At 43.9% G+C, this 26,787-nt stretch overlaps 1 long non-coding RNA gene across 1 annotated transcript in view; it reads left to right on the top strand.

Annotated features, from left to right (window-relative positions):
- LOC119504282 overlaps positions 1-23,975 on the top strand; it is a 64,361-nt gene extending 40,386 nt beyond the window's left edge. Inside the window, exons 3-5 of the long non-coding RNA XR_005210536.1 lie at positions 21,917-21,987; positions 22,079-22,161; positions 23,435-23,975. This is a non-coding gene — a long non-coding RNA (uncharacterized LOC119504282). The remainder of the gene's footprint in view (positions 1-21,916; positions 21,988-22,078; positions 22,162-23,434) is intronic.
- The last annotated feature ends 2,812 nt before the right edge of the window (positions 23,976-26,787 follow it).

Raw genomic sequence — 26,787 nt, 5'->3', positions numbered from 1 at the left:
GTCACTCCCCTCTTGTTTGGTACAATGGGGGGGTTTTAAGCTGCCACACTAGATGTGTAAAACCCTTCCCTTTTCTGATGGGGCTAGGGCAAGGACCACCAGCATACTTGGCCCCTCTGCCCCGCGATGCACCCAAAACAAAAGTGCATTGAGAGTCTCCCCCGGTTTTTGTTCGTCGACCTCGAGGTACCAACACCCACAAGGCACTGGACTCGCTTCCTGTGCTGCTCTTTGCTGTACATTTATTACCCTGTTTCGCCAATAACATGTCCTTCAAGCACCAAGATGGATGTTTGCTGAATGAGTTAACCTTGTGTATATCTGACGGCGACTATTGGTGGTCCACCTCTTTGAGGCGGTCTTGGCACAAAGGGGCTTTTTGTTCACGATTTTTCTGTGTCTCTTCCTTGTGTTCTTCTTGTTGTCCTTTGTTTCCCTATCTCTTTTCCCTAAAAAAAAAAGTAACCTCAAGGGCAGGCTTTTCCATTCAGCATCATTTTATTCCCTTTGCTACACAATTTTTTTTTTATATTTCCACAATATCTCGCACTATAGTCCCAGCCCCCAGTTTACTATCCGCAGCCCAGCCTCCGTGCCCCAGCCCTGCCTGTCCTGCAGCAGATTTAGCTTTTGTTGGCTAGTGTTAATAGGATTAAAATGGGTTACTAGCTCAATCACAGAGAGCTTCAAACCATCCCTAAATGTAAGTGTCTCATGGGGGTCGTGGGGCATTGTGGTTCTGCCTTTCCCCCCCTCTGGCAGCCCTCCTGATCGGAGGAGAGACCCCAGGCCTGATGGGGGTGGCAAGGGTTTGGCCTCCAGGAAAATCCGCAGGATTATGTCAGCACTCATTACAATGTACACAAAGACCACAGGATCAGTAGGAGCACAAACGGAGCAGTTAAGTCAAATAGGGTGGGCCAGGGGATTCTCCGCTTCCACCCTGACATTGATTAGCCTTTGTGCTCCGGGACTCCCCACGTTCAGGCTACAGCCGCTGGGTTACCGATAGGCAAAATGTCTAAAGTTGGCACGACAATAGAATCTCAATTTTTGAGGCTGAGTTTTACATTTCAGTTTGGAATTACTAAATAAAGTTCACCAGTTACCACGAGCAGTATTTAGCCTGGTATTTCAGTCACAGATTTTTTACCAAGCAGACAAAAAAACAGTCAGCCAGCTATGATAAAAATCAAACCTTGGCGAAGTGGATATAGTGCACCGTGCCCAGCACCCATACATAATTAGACAGCGGATGAGAATAGTAGGGGATCTATTGTGATAATGTGAGGTCACATTGCTCTTGAACACCCATGATAATGACCACATCCAATGAAGTTGTATCCATTAGGCACGCTGAAGTGTCCAGTACCGCATTCGCACAGCCCTGAGACTCACACGTACACACACATGCGCCTCATTTGCATGGCGCTTAAACAAAAAAAAAAAAACATAATTAAAAAAATAAAACACAATAAACAGCAACCGACAGGATTAATATTCTCATTAAAGCGCCACAGAAGCATCCTGGGTGGAGCGTGTGCGTGACTACTACAGTGTCACCCTCCAAGGCTGGGAACGTGAGGGGTCGGCCGGCGATTGATGTTTGTGTTCATTTGAATAGGCACTCAGGGGCAGCGCTCCACCCTACGTCGAGCGTTTTCATAGGTGACGATAACGCACTCATCCATTCACGGGCACATACACACTTGAAGACGGATAAATAATCGCGTTGTGTTCATGCACACACATCTTCTACCGCGCACGACCGGTGTGCACACTTGTGTTAAGCTATGCAAAATGGCCACGTTCACACTTCACTAGTGCTTGTGCATGCTAAAAAGGGCTGATGTGCCAGCAGTGTGTGTCCACTACGGAGGCATCGCTGCGGCGACGTTACAAAAAAATATGCACCCGAGCCGAATCTACTAAGAACATCATTTTACTGACCAGCAAATATAATACAATCTCCGTGCACCCCCCACGTTCAGGCCCGTTGCACAGATGTTGCATTGCCAATATGTCCTGGCTAAACAGCAGGAAGCGATTGAAGGGATTTTGTTTCCATTTCTGCTGCATCAGGTTAGAAAAACAATGCACTTCTTGGTCCACACACAGAGCACACAGTGATTCCTGTTAAAGTAGCTTCTCAGTAAAGATTGCCGAGGTCCTTTAAGAATATTACAGCCATATGGGTTTTCCCTCCACACATATCTGTTTATTTATTTACCTAGATTAGATCATAAAATCACGAAATTACCCTAAAATTGCTTTTTCGAGAATGCACACAGTATATTTATATATATATAGTTTGCCCCTATCCCCTCCTGTCAGCGTATTCATAAATGTTGCTGGGAAATTTCTTATTCTAGCAATCCTCCAGATAGCCAGAGCCCATTTCCATAGCTTTAAATAATGTCAATCTGGGCAAACCCTGGATTGAAGCCCCTGAGCCGGAAGGCACAATTTCTCCTTTGCCTACAGTCTGATAATTTTCGGAGCTATTGGCAACTTGGGAATTTTGCAGCCTTATCACTTGGGCTCAGCGAAGTTCACTGCCACTAATCGGCGCAGGGATCACTCATTCAAGGATTGCATGATCATGTTTTTTTTTTTTCTTTCCAGGGCAGTGACAGCTGTCTGCACCGGGGGCATTAGCAATGCAGATGAACCAGCCTAATAGGTTAATGCGTAACACACGAAAATTAGGTTTAATCCCCAAGCGAAATAATCTAACATTTTCAAATTCCTTGATGTGGGAATAGAGACATTGCCTGTGACTCAATTAGGTGCAATGCGGATCAAAGCAAATTTACCTAGAGCATGTGCCCTAGATCCCCAGCACGCAGGCATGTGTGTGTTTGTGTATGTGTGTGTGTGTGTGCATGTGACAGTGAGGGATATGGCAGTGTGCCTGTCCTCATAATGCCACAGGCAAACCCAGGGCGGCAATAACATCATCATGACAGGACCTCTGCCTGCTTATTTATTCCCTTTACTTACCTCAGCGCTCAAATAATGTCAATGCACACATGCACACGGGCGTACACACCCTGACACACACACGCACACACATTTGAAAATGAATAGCCTCAGCCGCGGAAACCTGCAGAGAGGTGATAACTGAGACGGTGTGAGCAGCCTCCGTCACAGCAGCAGTGTTTTCAGCCTAATTGGAACTAAGTACCAGACACATGTGGGAGCAAATATATGTGGTGATTCATATGCATGTGGTCAGGTCGGGATATATTTCTTATTCAAATCTAAATTGAATGGGGGTTGGTCTGAATCCATTCCAAATGTAGCGTTAATGTCGGATTCTATCCTGCATCATGCCCCGTGATTACTATTAATAAGCTCCTGCCATGTGTACATCGGGAGACCCTATACAGTGCCCTGTAATGGGAATGGAGCAGCGGGGTTGTGCGTGTATGTATGCGTGTGCACATGCGTGTATGTGTGTGTATCATTAGCAGGGTGCAGCTGGCCATTAGGGTCCTAGGGGTGGGTGTTGTTTTGCTCTTCTCCTCACTGTATTCCTGTCGCTTATTCTCTAATGTGTTACTCCGACCACCGGCACTTTGTTAGAGGACAAAAACATTTCCACACAAGTGTGTGTGAGTGAGGTCGAGACTGATTTCTCAAAGCAGGTAGCGAGTAATGAAAGGCACACTCTAAGCCTTCGCGAATTGGCGACCGAGAGAGGAGAGAAGACTTCAGGAATAAGCACTGTTTGGGGGTGGGAAGCGTCAAAACGCACCAATTACCATCCCCAGACAGTTACCCCCTCCAAAAAAAAAAAAAAAAAAAAAAAAAAATGCACACTGAAATCAATGAGGACACAAACTGAACAATCAGCTGCAACTAGCTATCAACAATGGAGTGGAATATGCAAAAATGCCAATTAAATGTGTTAGCATACGCACAGTTTTTTTTTTTTGTATGATATCCCAACATCTGTGGCATTAGCCGTGGCTCTCTTTATGTAAAATAGAGACAGGGAAATGAATACGCAATCTACCACTGTGTTTTCATCATTAGCGCGCTCCAACTCGCAGCTCCGCTGCCTCCCAAGCCGCCTGAGTGGGGAGCGAGAGGAACATTTGTGTGCCCTCGCTTGCCAAATTAATTCTTGTCTTGACATCTTAATTCTCAGTTCTTGTGTGTGGTCAAATCAGCCCTACTATAGAAAAGCAATCAAGCAATTATTCCCAAATTATATTTGCCCAACACACACTGATTGGTTATTCTTTTCTTATTGAGTAAGCTCATTAATTCTGAGCAGCTTGCTTGTTATGCCTCTGCCATTACTCCTTTCCCCTCTCATCCCCTCTCTCTCCCTCTCTCTCGGTCTCTCTCACCCCCTGCTCTTCATCATGCACACTCACTCCCAGCTCTCACTCCCACTCTCCCCCCTTACACACACACTCCTCTTCTCCTTCTCTCTCCAACAGATGCACCCTATCTTCCAGCCCCAGCCTGCTGATGTTTTGGAGATGACATACACTACAAAAGCCCCATGATCTGTGGCATTGTCTAGTCGGCCAATTACCATTCCCATCTCTGATTAACTTTGATGTGGAACCTAATGAGATAAGGCAGCTTATCAAGGCGGCAGCTGATAGTGGTCTCATTTATTCCTGTGCCTGGCACGAGTGACAAAATAACTAATGAGGAGGAGTTTGTATGTAAGCTCAGGTCTATAAGGGAGGTGCAAGATTGTTCATCCGCAGTTCATCAGCCTCTGCCGCCCGAAATGGCCTCGGCGTCGACGGCGTGCGGCGCCGAGACACTCCACATAACAGCGGCGCGGCTCGCCGTAGAACAAGAGCCACCAAGTTCCTCTGTGTCTGGCAGACTTGCTCTCTCTCTCTCTCCTCCTCTCTCCAGCATCTTTTCTCTTATCAGCTCCTTTCCCCCTTCTCCAGGCTCTAATGGTGCAGCTAATTGCTGAGGTTGTTTGGCTGCGAGGGATGGAGGAGTGTTGTGCACAAAGCTGCTCCCTTTGCCTCATCTCCAAGAGGTGAAACCTTAATTTTCCACTTCTGCCATCTGTGTCTGTTTTTTATTTCATTTATTAATCCTCCCAGCAGCAGAATATGCTCTGCTCTATAATATATTTCACTCGTTTTGAGGATTCATGCATGATACACAGTCTGTTTAAAATAGTATGTTTTTGAAATTTAAATTAGGCGATGTCACACATTGAATTATGCCTTACAAATGGAATTAAAATCTGAATTTCCCCCCATCGTTTCAATTGCAGTCGAGGTAAAAATAGTTTCTTTTTCTTATTAGAATTAATATGTGGTAGCTTCTTTCTGTGCCGTCGCAAGCCAGTGTAATAATTACTGTCCTTTTAAAAGGGTTGTTAATATTTTCTTATCAACAATACCACTGCATTGTAATGAAACAGGCCTTTTAAATAATACTTTTGTTGTGAAGCGGCAGCACATTCTTGTAATGCGGTTGACGAAGGAGAGAGGGAGAGAGAGAGAGAGGGAGAAAAAAAAAATACCCTGAAGTGAATTGAACTGTGAATTCTCCTGCACGGACTGTGTGTAGAGAGGCAGGAAGTGTGCGCCTTTTGATTTGGAGTATAAAAGTAAATAATATTTGTACATCTAACACATACTCGAAGTGAATGAGCAGCCCCTGAATGTGTTTCTATGAGCAAGTGGAGAGCTCTACAGACTTTAAAGCCGGAGCCCAATTAAGCCTCGCCTCATCGGGAGAGGGAGAGGAGCTGAAAGCTGAATACATAAGATAATGCAGCCGCACTAAAGCAGCCAGCTCGCTCAGTGTAAAATTAGAGAGGGGAAGAAAAAAATCTTGATAAAGAGAGAAGAAAAAGCGGGGACAGACAGTAGGGGGAAGAAGAGGGAAAGAAGTTCCTTTGGGCCAATTTCCTTTGAAACTGGTTAACCAAATACAGCCATTCATATTCAACACAATTAATAGTGTCTCTTTCTTGTTCAGACGGCACATCATAACGGGCAGAGGGGAAGAGAGAGAAGAGGATTTCTTTCTCCCTCCAAATTGTAGCCAATTTAAGGACAAAGCGGTACCCTCTAGTTCCCCAGAATAGGAGTCGCGCGCATAAAAGAAGACTGACATCCAAATCTCATTCAAGGACGCAATTTCCAAATGCTAATCATAATCTGCAGATGTTGGCCACTGATACATCCGTTTATTTATTTATTTTGGAAGCATGTCTGTGCCCATTTGGACGGCCTGTGAAATTTGAAACAAAGAGGGAAAATCCCTTCTTTTTGAGGCATGTTGAACAGCGTGCGAGACCAGCCACAGCATGGACATCTGCACCGTCCTCAGATGGTGTGTGTTAGCAAACACACAAATGCACACACACGCAGAGATGCACAGTGAGGCACATGCACGGAAGGAAACACACAGACACCCATTTATTTCTTTCCTCTTTTTTTTTTTTTTTTTTTTTTTTTTTTTTTTTTTTTTTTTTTTTTTTTTTTAACTTCTCTCGCTCTCCCTTTCTCTCCGGGTCGTTTTAGAGTACCTCAGATGTGTCATCAGACATTGGTTTCCATCTGAACCTGAGGGAAAAAAGAAATACTTGACAGAAAGGTATATAAAAAGAGGACACTCTGAATTTTTGACATTTTTTGCACAGCTGCTTCAAAACGAGGAGGATGGAGAGGCACCGAAAAGCAACTCCAAGACGCGTTTTTTGTTTATTTGCTGCCTTTTCTCCCTTTCCTCTTTCAGGGAGATGGAGGCTAGCACAAGGCCACAACTCACTCATCCTTGTATAGAGGGACTCGGCGCAGGGCCATGAAAGAGAAATAAACGTGGCTAAATTAATTCTGGGATCTGTTCTATTCAGCCGAACTCAAAAAGGATAACCCCTTTTTTCCCATTTAGATACCAAATGCAAGGTGAAGCTCGGCTCAACCTTTCAGTTTGGTGACATTAAATATGCTTTTTCTTTTTATAGGTAAATAGATACAATAGCAACTGTAGCACCTAACTAGTAATTAGATTTATTCAACTCATGGCTAGTGTTCAGTCAGTTGTGTTTGTTTGTGTGACCCTAGTTTTGAAGTTCATCATTCTTAATATACTTTTTTCGTTCTTTCTTACTCTTGGTTTGCTTTTGTAGAATTTGTCTTTCCATCTTCCATCTGATAAATGTCCTTGATGAATAATGCATTAGAAAACATCCATTTTTATTGTTACTTTCTGTCATTCAACAACTTATCCTCATACAACGATTCGTATGATTTCTTACGAAAAGTTATTTCTCATTTTTCATGTGGTTTCCTACAAATGCCCAGCAACACATGATGCACGTGTCAATATTAAAGTTAGGTTTAGGAAAAGATCGACTTGTTTAGGTTTAAGCAACAAAACGACTTAGTTAGGTTTAGGAAAAGATCGTGGGTTGGGTTAAAATAACACCGGAACTGGGATAACTTAAAGTGGCAGTAGGCAGTATGTTTTTGGCATCATTGGGCAAAAACTCCATAATAACCTTTCAACATATTGTAATTCAAGTGTTCTGAGAAAAAACTAGACTTCTGCGCCTCCTCATGGCTCTGTTTTCAGGCTTTAAAAAATCCTGTGACGGAAGACTTTGACCAATCACAGGTCATTTCAGAGCGAGTGCGTTCCTATTGGCTTTGCTCCGGTCATGTGACCTGTAATTGGCGTTCCTTCAAGAGATTTCAACATGGCTGCCACATCACAAACTTTCTCATTTTACAACTAAACCATGCACTACAAGAGGATTCTGAAAACATTTGACTTGAGAAATAGGCATTAACGTAACATAATATTGATTCGTATTTGATCAGCGCTGCCTAGTTTGACCGTTTGGTAGGAGTTCACGAGTGATTGACAGCTGCTCATGGACAGCAGACCTCTGATCATCTCTGACTGCTTGTTTTCCTCTGGTCTGTGAAATCTTGCAGATGCCGTTAGGAACACCGGAGGACACAGAGGCACATGATTTTTTTCAGGTTACCTGTTTCATGTACTACAGTCAGGATATAGCGACCTTTTTATAAAAATAACTTTTTTTAATTATACTTGCTCCAATCTCGCCTATTTCAGCTTTAGGTATGGAAGTTACTTGACAAAAACAACTTAGTAAGGTTTATGAAAAGATCACAGCTAGGCTTAAAATATCACTTGAAGTGGCGTAACTTAAGTACAGAAATGACGTGACAAAAAACAACCTGGTTAGGTTTAGGAAAAGATCGCGGTTTGGGTTAAAATAACTTCAAAAGTAACATAAATTAAGTATGGAAGTTACGTGACAAAAACCACTTGGTTAGGTTTAGGAAAAGATCGCGGTTTGGGTTAGAATAACTGCAAAAGTGCCATAACTTAAGTATGGAAGTTACGTGACAAAAACAACTTGGTTAGGTTTAGGAAAAGATTGCTGTTTCAGTTAAAATAACTCTGAAGGTGGCGTAACTTTAAGTACGGAAGTTATGTGACAAAACTACTTAGTTAGGTTTAGGAAAAGATAGTGGCTTGGGTAAAAAATAACTCCGAAAGTGGCATAACTTAAATACGGAAGTTACGTGACAAATAAATCAACGTTGGCTTCTGGTTTCAAACCAGTTTCCTGGACAGAAGTCTGGTGTTTTTTGACCCAACCATCCACCCATACCTCCTCCCTACGCAGCGTTTGTTGCTCTTTATACTTCCTGGTTCATGATTACGTGGATTACATACAAATTGATTTTGTGGGATATATACAAATTAGAATGCATTACTTTTTCGTAGGTATAGCTACGAACGGTGTATGAGAACAGCCGGCAATCAACCGTATTCTATTTTACATTCACGTAAAGAGTGTGTTGAGAACATGGTGACCACTAGTCATGACTGCAGTCATGCAGGCCTCGATCATCACTGATTGACTGCCTCTGCTTATGTAATAATTCATATTCATACTTCTCTACATGTGATCCATCCTCCGATGGCTGCTGATGTTATGGAGCCCATTCTGGCTCAGTGGGGTTTATACTTGACTACAAAAGCCATTGATTGAGGTGGCGCTAGAGAGATGAGCATTGTGTTGCTATTTGTAATATTTCACGGTGGCTTGGAGGTGATGTATAGATGCTTGTGTCCTTTGAAGACTTTGTCTCTGGACGTTTCCAGAGCCACTGTTGGCTCCTGGCTCTCTTTGTTGACTTTGTCCTGCCTCTCCCCCACCCAATAAACAATCCTCCCAGCTGATAGCATGCCAGGTTCTGTTTGAAACAATCAGTACTCATGCTCCTCTCGAGCATGCCAGGCCAATCAAAAGGCACGGGGAAGACAAACAGAGCCGTGCAGCTGTCCTCCGAAACAAAATGAAGCACTTCCGGGGGCCAGCGAGGAGGACCGGGGCGCTGGGTGCACCCTAAATGGACCATTGTGCTCTCCCAGAAAAACCTTCAGGATCACACAGCACCCGAATGTGGGCCAAGTGACACTCCTCCACACACACCCGATTACCCACACCTACAAATCACACATTTTACCTTCACCATTCATTCATTCACTCACTCCCTCTCCCGGTCGGTGAGACTTGGTCGTATTCTTCAGGGATGGAAGAAAAGACTGCTACGAATGGATAGAATGGCTTCAGTATCCCCACCCACCCTTTCTCCAGTCAGCAGCGGTCTCTGTGAGGCAGACACTGCATGTCCAGCCACCAAAAACACTCAACATGCCGCAGCAAGTCTGACTGGGTTGCTGAAAGGGGGTCTGTGTTTTAATATTCATATTCACTGCACCAATTCATTAACATTCTATTGGAGCCCACAATAGAGACTGGAGAGGCTCTGACCCTGCAGTTCCTCGATCAAGGTCAGTAACTAAGAAAATAAAATCTGAATTGCATCCCGGCACACAATTGGATCCTCCAAACCTGCCATATCCCCCGCTTAAGAAAATAAAATTACCCTTCCCTCACCCCCTCCCACCCCCCCCCCCCCCCGCCACATCCAACATGACGAACGTATTCACTGTGTTCTCAATAAGGGCACTTTGGAATGAAAAGACAGTGCTTCAAAAGTAAAAATTATTATTTTGATCTCACAATATGAAAGGCAAATTCCTCTTCAGGACAAGCATCTGCAAAGTACTTCTGTCATCGCAGTGCCCCTTGTAAATGGTGAATTTGTTAAAGTTTTCTGTTTAGGCTCCCCCATGCCTGTGTGTGCACACACACACACACACACACACACATGCAGGGGTCTGTAAAAGCACTCACAAAAGCTCCAGGGGGTTTTGTAGTTCACCCCAGCAGCTTTACAACCCATGCCAACTATTCAGTCTGTAAAAGGTCACTCTTACTATTTACATCCCTGCACTTATGGACACACACACACACACACACAAAAGTAGAGTCAAGGGAATAAATCTAGCCGACCAGTCGATTATGTGATTGGGTGCTCTGACAAAGGGTGAGCATGTTGCTAACACGTTCCCTGTCAGTAGAGGGGCTATATGTGGGCAGACACAAAGCCTCATTAAAATACATACAGAGCCGGTGCTGCTCCGGTGGGTGGGAAAGATGCTCCATCAAGATGTCGTTACAACAAGGCTATCTCCACCCACTGGCATGTATCTCCCTCGCACTGTCCTCCCCCATGCCTGGACAGCACAATGGCAGGCTCCTTTATAGCCGGTGCGGGCCATTCCCTCCATTCCCCACGAGGTCAGGGCCTAATCCTTGGGGAGTTCTCACATTGTGTTTTAGCGAAGCGGGGTCAAACTGTTTGAAATGAGGGGGTTTAGTTAAACATCTATTAGGCAGGCCCAGTGTGTTTGGGGTGCGCTTGATTTATGTGCAAAGCTGTTGTGCTCAGCTGTCCCAGATACTTTGCGGCGTATTGGGCTGTACGTTTTTCGTCGTGTATGTGTCAGCGCCAACAAAACAAAAAAATCCCAAGGCATACGTCGCCTTAAATAATACGCACTGACCCGACGTTCACCCCCAACACATGTTCACCTATACACATACGATGCGTCTTCCACAGAGTGAACACAGAATAATTCACATGTCTGTCATGTTCTTTGCCATTGAGAGGCGCTGTGCCGGGCAAAAAAAAAAAGGAAAAAAATTAAAGAATAAAAGTTGAAAGTAGCTGTGTTGTCAGCAGTGCCGTGTAGGCCAACTGCCCTGTTAGTGAGGCTGACATTCAAAGAGAGTTGGGACGGCGACAACAATCCCACAACCCCCTGCTGCGAGAAGACATTTCGCATGGTGGCCGAACGCTTTGATACGGCTCTTGTGATCCTCGCTGGCGTGGCTTTGAGAAAGCAAACACACACGCGGCACAGAGCCCAGGCCATCGCCATTACATACCATTTGAACACAGCGCTTTTTATATATTCCAGAATTTTCCATTATTATTGTCGCGAAACCACCCCTCTTTCAGCAGGGCATTAAACACCATGTTTGTATGGAAATTTGGCTTATTTGCCGCCCCTTTTGTTGCCCATCTTCATACCAATATTTGGTTTCATCTCTTGTGTCCATTTCTGAAAATAACCATATTACACAGCAGCCATACAGGTACATGAAAATGTATTTCCAGAGAGAAAAGGCCACTTCATTGAAAGTGTCCTCTTGTCATAACCAAATAGAGAATAATTAAAAGATGACACAGTCCTCATGCTGCCCATTAATAGCAAGGCTGTCTCTATAATAGCGAGATGTGACTGCACGCTGTAATGCAGGTTAGTGAATATACAACCCACTTTCAAGACTAAAGGCAAAACAGGCTCCGCTAATTACTGAGGCACTATGCAGTCATTTTTCCCGAGCAAGGGTTACTGAATGGTTGCCTATTACTTCACTCTCCCTGCACCGAATGCTTAAGATAATGACCAGTTACTAATTGGTGCTTACACCTTATATCAGTTTGTGCAGAATATAATTGCAGCTATTATGGCACTAAATAATCATTGGAATTAGCATCTTTTAGCAAAAAAAAAAAAAAAAACGTGCTAAATAGAAGTATGGAGCATTTTCCAGAAAGGGGTCTTGGTGTCGATGCACCACCGGTTGATTCATCATTAACTAGAGGGTTCAGGGCAGGAGGAATGCCTTTCCAATCATACTGTGGTGTCAGTGCATCTTCTGCACCAGCTAATGGAGGCGCTGATGTGGCACATTCACATCTGTGTGCAGTCTTGTGTGTGTGTTTGCCTTCTCCAGTAGCATATCAGGCATGTTTATGTGCATAATGCGTGGGTTTCACGTAGCTTGTTTGCGCGCGCTCGCCACGAAGTGCACAAGCGAGGAGAGGGAGGGAGGTCTATATTCTATGCAGATCACGCTCCCCGTGCTTCAGCAGCTCCTCCTTTGTGTTGGCCCTTCCGTCAGCTGTTGACTTCCTAAGTGTCTCAGACAGCCGTGTTTCTGTCTGCGCCTCTGTCCACTGCCTTGTCCCGCTCACATTTCTGAAGTCCGCTGACTGCTAATGGCCGTGTCCAGACAAAGAGCCCACTCTGTGGCCACTCTGTGGGGCCAGGCCGGGGGGCCAGGGAGGAGGAGACACGGGGAGGGCTGGGTTTGGGGGAAAAAAGGGAGGGCCGAAGCCGGGAAGAGCACCCGGCACTGCCTGCCTCTCTACACTCATGTCACGCTTGTGTGACAACCACTCCTCTGTGCTTGTTTGAACTGTCCTTCCCAATTAGCACTAATAAGTCACTCTGTAAGGATGAGCAAGCATAGTGTGCCCAATCACCCCCCAGTTCACATAAACACATTTGTACACAAACACACACATTCTCTCTCTTCCTCCCCCCCCACCCCACACCCCCCCTAAGCTTAGCAGCCCATGAAAATCCCAGGAGCACAACCCCGCTAATAGACAGAGGAAGCCCAAAACGCATCTCGTTCCCAGCAAACAAGTGCCGGTAAAGAGGCAAATTAATGACAAGTCGTTTGAAGGGTTTGCCTAAGAATAATTTTACTCTGGCGTCTCACTACCACTGAAGAATTGATTAGATCCCTGCTCAATCAAAGTGCCTGAATCAATAAAGAGCGGTGCAGGCATGCTCCAGTCCAATTTATTCGCAGCATCGCTCACACACAAGAGTCACAGAGAAGCAGAGAGAGAGAGCGTCTCTGACAGGTGACGATGTAAAGGCCCCGCCGAAACTAAAAGCTAGTGTCAATAGCAGAAAGGCAGGTGTGCCCCAATTCACAGCTCATTACGTTAGCTGCAAATGCCTTTCTCAGATTCCATTCAGGGATGCACAACACAACTTTTAAATCACCTGAGATTGTTTCACTAATAAACATTATGTTCCTACAATATGAAACCTTGAGGAAATAATTGCGTTTGTTTAGTTTCATGAAAAGACGTACTGCATGGGGGAAGAAAGCTAAAGAACTCTGGAATAATGACTTCACTTGTGTTTTTCTCAAAGTACAGACTGGAGGACTTAGTCAAGCTCGGCTGTGCTCGGCTGTTTATTGTTGCCTGCTTGTTTATTGTCATGCAGGAAGCAGAGGAGGTATTAAAGGCAGATTCTGCCCTTATTTTAAAATGTGCTGCCGAAGATTAGAGCGCTTGCCAAACACTGTGGAAACACTTAATTGATTTCCTTTGGACTGTTTACCTCTACTGTAGCCCTCCTAGAGCCCAGCACTGGCTCGCACACATGCAAACACACACACACACACACACACACACACACACACACACGTAGAGTACAACCCTGGCCCCATTGACGCCAACGCAGGCCTGCCAAGAGCCTCATTAGTATTCACAGCAGTGGCATTTGCCAGCCTGAGCGTTGCCGTGGTGATGCTGCCCACACAAGTGATGATAAATGGTGCTTTCAGCTTCTCTGCCTTCCATAGAGCAGAGCAGGGAGCTGAGGAGTTGCTGGCTAGGACCCAGCTACAGCCGCGGCTAGCAAGGCCTCATCCCCAACGCCGGGCAACCGACGCATGACTACACAAGCCCCGGGGCTGCTTCAAGGCTTTGGGTGCAGGGGAGTGGTGGGTAAGAGGGGTTTGGTGCCGGATGGGTTGTGTGTGCGCGGATATGGAGAAAAGAGATTTAGGTTACGCTGTGTGTGTGTGTGCGTGTGTGTGTGTGTTGGGAGAGGGGGAGGAGGGGGCATGTTGGGAAGAAGTGTGTGCTTGAACTTGTTATTGTTGGCTGAAAAAAGTGATGTCAGCTTCAGTGTTTCTCGAGTGTGTTTTGTTCCCTGTATTTTTCAGTTATGTGATAATCTGATCACAAGTTAGTGACATAAAATATCTGACTTAAATTGTAAAAAATTATAATAAATTGGTATTGTTGACTCCTATATATGTATATTGCACCCACAAACTTTAAAGTAAATTTAAAAACAAATAACATGGTGAAAGTAATTATTGCCTACTAAGCTATGGGGAAATACAGTTAAATCTGTTTTTGTATTAAAATGATGCCTTTAAATTACACATGACACTAAAATATACATTAGCATTAGTACCCTCTAAAATTTCATTAGAAACATGTCACAATAAAAACATATTTTAATAATTGGAAATCATGTTTTGTTTGATACTGAATACACAGAAACACTCAATACTTATTTTAATATTATTTTATTTAATATTTATTATAAAGACATTTTTTTAAATACAAGGATCCTACACAAAAGTGACATTTATAACTTTATGCATGTATTTAAATAAAAATAAAAAATCCTAAAAACATTTTATTATATTAAAGAAATCCTACAGAAAGTGCTTGCTGGGATGAAAAAAACAAAACAGTTTAACACTCATGCACAAAAGCAAAAATAACTGATTATTGTGTGAATAATTGTTTTATAAATGAACTACTCGGGTGATTATCGGAGCCACTGCAGGCTGATTCAGTCCCTCTCCTGCTTCTGTTGCTGCAGGTGTCACAGCGAGGGCTGTTTGAGCCTTAAATCAGCGTAGACAAACAGAGGGTTAACGTATCCAGCTACACTTGCCTTCCCCCCAGAGCCCACACATACAGATGTGTAAGCAATGAGGACGAGGAGGCTGGACTGAAATCCTCCTGATCCTAGTTAAATAGAGAAAGACGGTGTTATTCCCACATTATGGTGCACCGATACGTAGCGCATTAAGAGCCTGGCTGATTTGGAATCACGGTATCTTATTAGAAAAAAGTGTGGCAGCAGAGATGGACAAAGTGCCTTTATTTGATATACACATCTAGTTTTAATATTAATAGTGATTATATAAACAGTATCAGGTCTGTTTGTAGTGCATTAATCTGTTAGTGTGTGTTTTCTCATTGTAAAAAACATTATAATAAAAAATACATAAAAAATATATACAAAAGGATGTGTTTTTAATTTCTTCAAGAGGCACGAGATTCAAATGAAAAATATTTAATGCATCATGAAAAACTGGATGAGCTACCCAGCCCACATTCATTTCTCAAATAATCTCAATAATCCAAATTTTTTTAATTTGATTTATTTTTGTCTTTTAAAATCAATAACAGAACCCTTCTTCCAGTATCAAAGTTGAATACAAGCAAACACAATATTTCTACCTTACAATTATCTCACAGCTGGCCATTTGCATTCTCTTACACAATCCTGCTACTATATTCGTAGCACGACCGAGATGCTCTCTACATCTACTTTTTTTGGAGTCTATTAAATTCAGAACTGGGCCGTGAATACGTCTGATGAAATTACAGTGATTCTTACACACGATCGTAGCAGCTCCTTGGTCGAACTTGGGGATGACCGCCCCCTTCAAAAGATGGCCTGACCCTTCCAAAATCAAGCCTGATTACCCATCTCTAGGACACTAAGAAGCACCCAACTTCAAAAGGAGCAGAGACAATCACGGGTGGGATGGTGTGGTGTGGCATAGAGGGTGAGGAGGAGGAGGAGGAGGAGGGTGGAGTTCAGAAACCTCAGCCCTGTGCTGTGGCGGTTCGGGCCAGACTGAACGGTCTCAGCCAGGGGGCCGGGGCTATTAAAAGATAAATGTATTTCTCTGTTCCATTATTCATGATGTGAGGAGGTGGGGAGGGAGCAGGGAGCCAGAGGCTTAGCACAGCAGTGGATCCCTTCTCGGCCTCGTCGGGGCCAAGGCCCCCACTGCACCCGCCGCACCCACACCCTGATGCAGGAGAGGGTGAGTGGGATGGGGTGGGGGGGTGCTGGCGACAGCTGTGAGGTGAGAGAAAGAGATAGAGAGATAATGCAACAGTATGTATTCCCACACACACACGTCATGTTTTCACGCAATTGTAAATAAACCTGTAACAATTGCTTATAATACAGATTTGTAGCAATTATAAAGATACTTTATGACATGATCTAAAATTGATTTCTTTATTAATATGTCAAATCTGATCAGTTTCTGCTGCTCATAAGTGTTTTTAACTCTCATGCACACACACACACACATATATATATTAGGAACTTGGAAGGAGCATCCGACTGTGGTTCTAAATAACCTCTCAGCCGCTGATTAAGTAAAGGGTTTGGGCAAATACATAGACATATTGGACTTCTACACTGGAGTGAATGGAAAAGTGAGCTTTTGTCCAACTCGTCTCTGATCTGCAAGAAAAGCAGATTAGGATGACCCCAGTGTCACTCATTTGGAGATGAGTCACTGTCGAGAAAAGCCAAACACACTGGAGAGAATGTCAAATAGCAGTAACAGCTAAGCCTCCTCTATTTGCTGCTACACGCAATTATTCCCTTTTTACCCCTCTTATATATCCAAGTGTGTTAAAACTACATTTTTATTCTTGATGAGGATCATTTCTATTTTTCTTATTGAAGCAAGACAAAATATAGGAAGCGGCTCCTTATATGTTTGAATTCTACATGTATTTCCTATATAATATTGTCATTTAATAAGAGATTAAGAGATAAAAACAATGCTTACATTTTGTTCAACAACAACATTTATCTCACATGCCTCATGATGGGAGAAACTACCTGTTCATATTTTAATCAAATGCTTTCCAAATTGTTTCATAATTACCTATAATAGAACCCGCACTGTGCAATTTAGCTGTTTCATGCCAGTATCTATTTTCCGTGGTTGCTAAAATCATGCTGGCAATATGTTTAGTTTCAATAATGATAATCTCTGGTATCCGTTTTCAAACGAAAAATTATTTTCTGGACAAGATCACCACTGAAACATAACTTTTGAAATGTATTTACAAAAAAAAAATATATATTTCAAAAATATAACTGACAGTGAACCAGTCAATTAAAATTCCATCCATTCAACAGAAGCCTTCGTCTTCTGCAAAATAGACCAATGTAGTTCCCATGTCCATTAAAAAGTGCTTTTCCCTCGTCACGAGTGGTCCCCATTGCTTATATTAACAAATTTGAGATGCATTATACCGGCATAAAATGCACACCAATGCTTGGGAGAAAAGACAAGCTCTATGACAGAGTGGAGGGTGGTCTGAACACATCAGTACTCATGACTCCATGCTGGGATCATTTGTTTCCAGACAAGAGGGCACAAGGGTGGGAAAAAAAAGAATATAAGACGTCCGGGAGATGTGGGAAGGGTTGAGAGGGGGGTGGGAACTGGTGATGAAATGTTTGTGTATGTGTATGTGTGTGTGCACTTGGACAGATGAGTGTGTTTTATCTGTCTGTGTGTACTGTGTTAATGTGGATCACTATTCTTGCTTTGCCACTTTTACGCATTCTGCCTTGAATTAGACACAAGAGACAAAAGGCTTCATATTTGCACTTGCATGTCAAGGATTACTTGTTCCATTGAATGCGGTCTGCCCCCTATTATCTGCTTATCACTCTCTGTGCTCTTTAATCTCTTTCTTGTCTCTACTCAATGGCTTCCTCTCACTGTCTCCCCATCACAAATGTAGCCTTTCTCCCCTTCTATTTTTTAACACTTACAAAACTGAAAAGGCCCGGCCTGGTCTGGGCCACCTGGAAGCACCAGTGGAGCTTTCTCCCAGGCCTGGCTCCCTGCCACTAGCCAGCTGTAGCATTGTGAGTGGCCCATCTCAATTAATTCCATGCATTGCAATTGTTGCCGGAGCACTGTTTACAGCCACCTCCTACTCCGCCTGGGTAGCCTCTCCGATTGTCCCGGGGCCTCCCTTGTTTAATACTGTTTTGCAAGTTATTAAGCCCTGGAAGTCCATTAATCACAGTTCACGGGCTGTGTAAGCCCACACAAGGCAGGCAGAGGTGGGGGATGGGGAGGCACACTCGCTGTTCTCAATGGGCTTAGACGGTGGTCCATTCAGATCCCTAACGAGATCATTACCACTAACTAAATACAAACCTGACCCCACGACCCGCTGGGAAATTACGTAGGAGCTCCCTGGTGCAAGACATTAATATACACCCCCCACACCCCCACCCCCCATCTCCACCCCTCCCGTTTTCCTGCAACAGTGCGTAAACGCCCACCCCCAAAGTCTCCCAATGCAACCCAACCCCGCTCCCCTACCCCTCCCTCTTGTCCATTCTCACTTTCTTGCCAATGGACAGAAAACTAAACCTGTCATCAAAAGGGGCCTAATCACTGCTGTGGTTGTGGTAAACCAAGCCTGACAGACATTTCACTGAGGCCTCAATGGCCACATCAGTGCCACCTCCCTAGCCAACCCCCCCCCGCCACCCCCCCTTTTCTTTCTCTCGCTTTCTCTCAGTCCCTCGCTCTCTCTTTTTACCAGGCCTCTGGCCAATGAGCAACAAACACCCGGGGGCTTTTCAGATTACTTGACACACTGTGTCCACTTTTGGGAGGGAGACCACCTGGTAAGCTCATTTTAATACAAAACCAGTTCGGTCTCCTCTCCCTTTTTTTCTCCCCTACTCCGCTAATTCCGCCTCTCAAGCCAAGCTACCACCATGAATTCTGTCTAATCCAGTGACCCCCACAGAACATTCCTGGTTTTACACTCCTCGGAAGAGGCTGGATTTGGGCGGATTACATGCTTCCAGTTTCTGTTTGGAGGCACCTGTGACTGGAAGTGGAAGGAAGGACCAACGATGATGACAGTGAAACATAGAAAGAGAGGAGATGGAGAGGGATCCCTCTCTTCTTCTCAACCTTTCACCTTTTATTTCCACTTTTTGAATCATGGGTAGAACTCATCCTCCGCTCTCTACCTACAACTTCCGCGTTGTTGAAGGCAGGTTGGATGTCCAAGCAGCCACAGCATGGCTACTGTGTGGCCCATGCGTGGGGGTGGAGGCTGGAAGGGGGTTAAGAGGGATGACAGAGCAGGGGTGAAGGATGTGGGTGGAAAGAGAGGTTGGTTTGGGAGTTCGCACTGACTTTCACTTTAGCCCCTCAGCTTATGTTAAGATGTTGTCACTTTCACCATCTCAAGTGTTGCCACTTCAGATGCCGGAGCTTAGCGTTTCGCAATGGGCTCTAGGGGGGTTGAGGGAGGGAGACACAGCAACAAGGAGGAAGTCTGGGAACATTTCCATTTTAAACAAACACAACTTTGTCACACTGTCACCTGACCGCCCCTTTTCAATGTTCCCCAACTTCCTGTCCCCCTCTTTGCTCCTTTGGTGTCTCCTTCTCTTTAGCTGCCTCCCTTCATCTCTCTCAAGAACTCTTTAAGGCGGTGTGTTTCCGCCCTGAATTCCTCCGCCAATTTGATGAATTGTATCTCACAGCCTTTTGAGTTTTGCGCTTGGCGCTTAATTGTTTCCCTTTTTTTTTCTCCACAATATCATGGCGGATGCTTAAGCTGTGCGTGCAGTTGTAGATGTGCATATTTTAAATTAGGTGTAATATCCCCCCACTTTAATCCATGATAAGATCTCAATTGTTCCATGATGTGAAATGGAGATGCGGCGACAACCGGGGCTGAATTAAATCGAAATCTTAATTTACCTGGATATTATCCTCCAGTGAAATATAATCACTGACTGAATAACTGGGCACACCAGCAAATTCTTAATGGACTCTTAATGAGTGTCATGGAACATATTCTTCAGTGTAGATGCAGAGATTAGGGAAAGAAAGCTCGCGAAAAAAAACAAAAACGAGCCAAAACATGAGCATGACCACATACAAACATACACACATAAACGCACTTGTATTCTCAAATCATCCACTCTGGAAAACACAACTATAAATACAAAATTGCACACAAAATCTCAGTGCATAGGCTGGTGGTAGAGTGTCTACCTGGCGCTGCATTGATTGTTCCTCAACACTGACCAATTGTAAGCTCATAATGATGATCTCTGGCACGACAAGTGATTTTAACCTGCCTGTGGGCCGCCTCCGCACCGAGTCACAGATCAGCTGCCCCGCGTAAACAAAAACATTAGGAGAGCGTTCCACATTTAAGAGCATGCTAATTACAGTCATTCCCATCTGAAGTACTTTCTGCTGCAATTTGCTCAGATCACCAAACCTCCAATCCCTCTCATGTAAACAAATAAACTCTCACGCAACAAAGAGATAAAGCAAATAATAAAATAGACACTGGCGCTATCGGAACTCGCTGGGGGCACTGTGTTTGAAGTAGGCTTCAAATAGTATCATGCTACTCTGCGGCGTTGAGTCCTAGTGTTGTGCACATCCCCAGTGAGGAATAATTACAAGGGTTGTTGTTGATGCGCTCAGGAAAACAAATCGTTTGCTTTGTAATGGAAGAACGGAGATGAATGCAATCCCAGTGCAGGGAAATAAAGAAATTCATTTTTTTTTGGAGAAAAAAAAATTTAAATATGTTTGTATTTCGTACACGTTGACTTGACGAATACGTTTTGAACACACCGTATTCTTAGGTCATAATCCAGTTTCTGAAATAAAGGGGATGAAGTTCAGCTAATTGATCTAAACCTAACAGGTGTCAAACCATTTAGTTCTCCCTTCTATTGCTTCTTGATAACGGTTTCCTATGATATCTTACGAAAAGTTATTCCTCATTTTTAGTGTGTTTTCCTACGAATGTTCAGCAACACATGACACACGTGTCAATTTCTGCTCGTTACATGCGCACAGTCTTTTCAAAGTAATCTTCCGTCTTCACAGAAATCAACTTGGGTAGGTTTAGGCAACAAAACTACGTTGTTAGATTTAGGAAAATATCAACTTTGTTAGGTTTAGGGGGAAAAACTACTTAGTTAGGTTTAGGCAACACAATTATTTATTTAGGTTTAGGAAAATATTGAGTTGGTTAAGTTTAAGCAACAAAACTACTTAGTTAGGTTTAGGAAAAGATCGACTTTGTTAGGTTTAGGTGACAAAACTACTTTAGTTAGGTTTAGGAAAAGATCAACTTGGTTAGGATTAGGGGGGAAAAGGACTTAGTTAGGTTTAGGCAATAAAACTACATAGTTAGGTTTAGGAAAAGATCGACTTGGTTAGGTTTAGGCAAAAAAAACGACTAAGGTTAAGGAAAAGATCGGCTTGGTTAGGTTTAGGTGACAAAACTACTTAGTTAGGTTTAGGAAAATATCTACTTAGTTAGGTTTAGGGGGGGTGGGGGAAACGACTTAGTTAGGTTTAGGCAACACAACTACTTAGTTAGGTTAAACAAAAGATCGACTCGGTTAGGTTTAGGAAAAAAAACTACTTAAGTTTAGGAAAAGATTGTGGTTTGGGTTAAAATAACACCGGAAGTGGTGTAACTTAACTGCGAAAGTTACCGGTCTCCTGGGTGAAAGTCCTGTGTTTTTTGACCCACCCATCCACCCCGACCTCCTCCCTACGTGCCGTTTTGTCGCTCTTTATACTTCTTGATTCACCATTATGTGGATTACAAACAAATTGATGTTGTGGGATGTATACAAATTACAGTGCATTACTTTTCGTAGGTATAGCTACGAACGGTACATGAGAACAGCCTGCTTAATTACCAGTTCCTACTCAGCATCCCTCCATTCTTATTTGATCTCAACCTCTCACCTCGGCCCATAGGTACCAACCAGGGCCGATCCACGGCAACAGATATGGAGTGAATGTCACCGCAACCCTCTCCAGCCCTCCAGGTGAGTGTGTCTCTCCGGCGGTGGAAGGAAATGAAGCAAAAATGATCGAGTGTTTGTTTTCTGACATTTTGTCTCTCTGCGGCCTCATCAGGGCTGAGCCTCGCAGACGTCAAGTGTTAATTTAGGGTTCCTGCCGAGCGTGAGCCTGTCAGCGGCGAGGCTTGGAGGAGGGAGGTGAGCTCTTGCAGAAAATGACCCTTCTGGTCTGATTGTCTTCTGGCCTGCAGACTGGCACTGAGAGGAAAAACAAAGACACGGGGAGAGAGAGAGAGAGAGAGAGAGAGAAGGAGAGAGAGAGAGGTGGCTGAGTGCTAATGCACCTCGCAGCAATTAGAGAGGCTTACCTGACTGCGTGAGCACAGCACGCAAACACACACAAGGTACACTCCGTAAAGTACACCCCCTCCCTCTCCAAAAAGCACATACTGCACACTCAGGTAAATACATACACACCAGCTGATCCTTTTGAAAGAACTTATTCGCTCAACCAAACACACACACACACTTTCACCATGGCCCATTCCCAGTGGATGGCTCCCCACCACCTTTTAGCCCAGTGATTAATTGGCCTGAGCTTACGATAGTCCAACCCTTTATTCTGTGAAACTTAAACAAAAAGGACAGGCCTCTCTAAAGATTACAGCAGCACATTAACCACAGAGTGAACCATGAAATTGCTTTTTCCCCTCCTGCAGTGTTGTGACTCTATAGTGGTCACTGCCAGTCACGGGGAAGGTGCACGGGCATTAGTGTTACATCACTGATAGACAACAAAACATGGCATCCAGGTGGAGCTTATAGCCGAAACCAATGCAGATCAGCTGACCGGCTCGGACTCGTAGTAAAACAGATACAGGTGTGGTGAGATAATGCTGTTTTTTATTCGTCAAAAGAGTCAAGTTTTTTCCCAAGAGAGACCAGTGCATCAAATTCACAATGATAAAGAGGGTTTAGAGGGCTGTCACATTGGAAGGAAAGGTTAATTCCGTAATTATTTCAGTGTGAAAAATAAATAATGTACCCTTTGCCGTTTTCCATCATTTCCTAATTCGCTTGGAAATTCATTTTCTTTTCTTTTTTTTTCTTCCCTTTTTTTCACTCCACCTAGCCCAATTCAATCACTTGAGTTCATCTGTCTGTGTTATGCAAATCTGAGCGGCTGAGATTGAACCCATTTGAATACCTGGTTCAACTCGTGAGCGGAGGGGGCTGATAGAAAAGATGAATTCTTCCGTTTCAATGTGTCTCCCTTTTTCACCCAGTCGCGCTGTATCAAGGCTACCTTTTTACACGGTGCTCTCATTTATTTTAGCCCATTGCACAATGCTGCTCTGGCAGTCAAATATATGAATAAGGAAAGGGAGTCACCCTCTCTCTCTCTCTCTCTCTCTCCCTCTCTCTCTCTCTCTCTCTCTCTCTCTCTCTCTCTCTCTCTCTGTCTCTGCAGAGAGGCGAGGTCTGTATCTAAGATCATGGACACTAGCAGAGGAGACCAGAAAGATAATTTTTTGAAAAACATGAGAAGAAGGAGGTTCATGTGGAGCTGAGGATTGCCCAAATATCCTCCATATCTGTCACTGGCATTTTTTTCCCTAGTAAAAGCCGTTTCTGACCAGCGCAATACGAAAATGTGGTGTGGGAATGCAGAAAATATGCGTTTGACGTTCCGCATTGACAGCTATGCACACCAGGTCCGGTGCAAATTATCCGTGTTCCATTTTCGTCAATGAGGTCCAATGATTTTCCTCCTAAAAAGTGCCCTAATCCACTCCACACAACAAAAACCTATCCAGACAGAGACTGCCTCAGAGGCTAACATTGACTACACAATACAGAAACTAATCGGACCCCAAATGTGATGCTAAGGCTAGCTGTTGTGGCTAGCCCCGTTCTATGACCAACATATGTAGCAATTGCATATCAGCTACATTGCCATCTTTATCGATATCCCAGCTGCTGGGTGATCTCAAGCCATATATTGTCCATTATTGGGTGTTGAGAAGGGGACGGCCCATTATTATTCCGAAACACCAATAGTCCGAAAAATGTCCCGTTGGAATGAAAGAAGACCATTTGTCTAACAGTCCGTTACCTCAAAAAACAAACGCCCAAGGCCCATTAGTCAGAAATGACACACTCTCCATGCAACAAACAGAAGCACATGGCTAATTATTATGCAGAATGATGGCGGTATGTTTTATGACATCAGTTGGAAGAAAGGATTTCATTGGTCAAGCGTATATTTCCACAGGCAGGAATACGCTGAAATCAAGGTCCGTCCACATATTTCCACCCACCAAAAATGTTCCGTATGGGTGGTTAAGCATTCATAAGAACCCACAAAATCTGTTTTAATAAATATTTGTGGTAATTATTTTAGATGCAAATCTGTGCTTGGTGCGAAATGGCTTAAAAAAAAAAGAATGGGAAATCTGTATTTAACTCTTTCATATATAAGAGGTGTGCTTGTTCTTGGCAGATATTCTGGCCCGTCTAACTGGTCAACGCTTTGATTGACAGCCAGCCCCGTGCCTGAGGAAGGCTGAGGCCGGTGTCTCGGAGGCATGCAGACATAACACCATTATTCCAACTTATCCCGAGGAGTAAGTCCAGGCAGCCAGGGGCACAGCGGGAGGCTAATAGACTCGCCCAGAGGAGCCCCCCTGAAGCTTGATGCATTGTGTCAAGGCCTTGTCTACTTCACGCACATTAAGGATCACATGCCACAATTTCACAGTACAGCAGGGGGACCGGCCCCCGTCCCGGCCCCCTGATTGGCCGGTGATGGATGGTGTTGACAATTACAAGCCGAGTACCAAGTGGAGCAACACAAAGGTCAAGGTTGAAGCTGCCAGTGTGGTCTGGTTAACAATGGAAGGTCTCCATAGTAGGGAAATGCTGTTTATACCAAACACTTGCTATGCAGTGTGTTATATGGGCACAAAGGGCTTTAGTCATTTAAAGCCAGATGTGCCAACCACGGTATTTAGCATTCAGGGTCTGGACTGCTTAAAGTGAAAACATAATGATCATTAAAGAGTCCCGTTTTAAAAGACAACCAAACTGCTCCGAAACGGACATTTGCATCCTTGTTCCTATATGACGGATAGAAGCGGCCACATCACTCTGAGAAGTAGAGGGGAATAACACAGTTGTTCCCACTGCAGTGTCCTGCAGGAGTGAATTCTTTTCAATATAGCACTTCAGGTTGAAGACATTTCTCCTGTCATTTTCCTCCAGTACTTCAGTGTAATTCTTTTTTTTTCTCCCTCTCTCCCCTCCATTTTTTCCCCGGCGACTGCAGTATGTGGCAGTCTGAATTGTGTGTTATTACCCAGCAGGAGACAATATCATTACCACATATTTGCTGTCAAGGGTCTGCAAAGAATGGTGCTGTCTTGGGCCTCAGTGATCTAACAACCTCACACAGGGCTCCAGAATTACCCACTCCTGGCTGGGGGAAGTCAAACACTACCAGTTAGAGAGGGGAGTGAACAAAAGAGAGGTACCCGCTCTACCCCCCCCCCCCCACCTCCCACCACCACCACCACCACCCCAACTCGTCTTTCTCTCTCGTGAAGCTAGAAGGGGACACACCTCCTCTGCGCCAAACGGAGGATGCTATTCTCCCGCGCCTTGATAGAAATATATGTTTGGTTCAAGTGCTGGATGATATGAGACCGCGAGGTAGATGTGGACGGGCTGCATGTATGACAGTCTGTCATTTTAGATAAAGAGACAAATTGTAATCTCCGTGATGTATTATTAGTGTTGGATGAGTAGCTCATAATTACCGGCACTTTTATCAAGTTTTTGCTCGCTACTACCTCTGAGTTCTACACGGAGGACGGCGTGTCAAAACTGTGTATGCACAAAAAAAGTGTCAAGTTTCTGCTTTTCCTCTTAACATATCACATCGTGACAGCGTTTGAAAGGGTCCGCGGAGATATGTCATATAATGTCTGACGAAAATAACTTCAGAATGGACAAACAATCCCTTTCATGAAAACTAGCTATTCAGACTTTGTAACAATGTCTTTCTCATAAGACAAATAGAATTGCTATCATTTCCGTTGACAGCGTACAACAAACAAGACCCAACAGTTTATGCATACTGAGTGACAAAGCCATCTATTTTCTTTCCGGAAAAATAGGCAATACACACTCTGGCAATTGAACCACAAATGAGGAGTGAAAAATTCAAAACTTCCTCTCCCTCCCCTCCCCCCCATCCACCATCATTTATACGAGCCATAGAAATATTTGATTGCTCTTGCATATCTCCTCACGCTTAAGGAGGCAGCCGACCAATACCACATAAATAAAGTCCGGGGCTCTATATGAGCCTATCATTTAAGAATCCGAGGGAATCAAGCTTGCAAACAATCAGGGGGGTAGAGAGGAAAAGAAACTCTGTGAGAGCTTCTTCTTCCAGTGCTTTGAAGGTGTAAACAGAGACCCTTATTTAAGGTAAGATGTGGCTGTGCATCCCTGATACACCTCTGGGCTGAAACAAGGCAAGAGTCCTTGATTTTTTTTTTTTTCCCACAACAATAGAGGCCAGCTCTTGAGAAAGACATTCATATTCATGAATCTATAGTGGTAAATTGTGAGCATGCGAGCTCCATGTGGAATGTTTGAAACTTGCAAACCATAGAGTATTCACGCTAGTTAATATAAAAGAATATAATGTACATTTCTAGGGTGTACACTATAGACAAGGTGGATTTTCTAATTAATTAAGTTTGATTCAACGCAATGCCCTTATAGAAAAATGTAGAATAGAGGAATGTGAATACC

Source organism: Sebastes umbrosus, chromosome 16, assembly GCF_015220745.1.
Source record: "Sebastes umbrosus isolate fSebUmb1 chromosome 16, fSebUmb1.pri, whole genome shotgun sequence".
NCBI lineage: Eukaryota > Metazoa > Chordata > Actinopteri > Perciformes > Sebastidae > Sebastes > Sebastes umbrosus.
The sequence above is the reverse complement of the archived record's forward strand: the minus strand, read 5'-3'. Positions and strand labels throughout refer to the sequence as shown.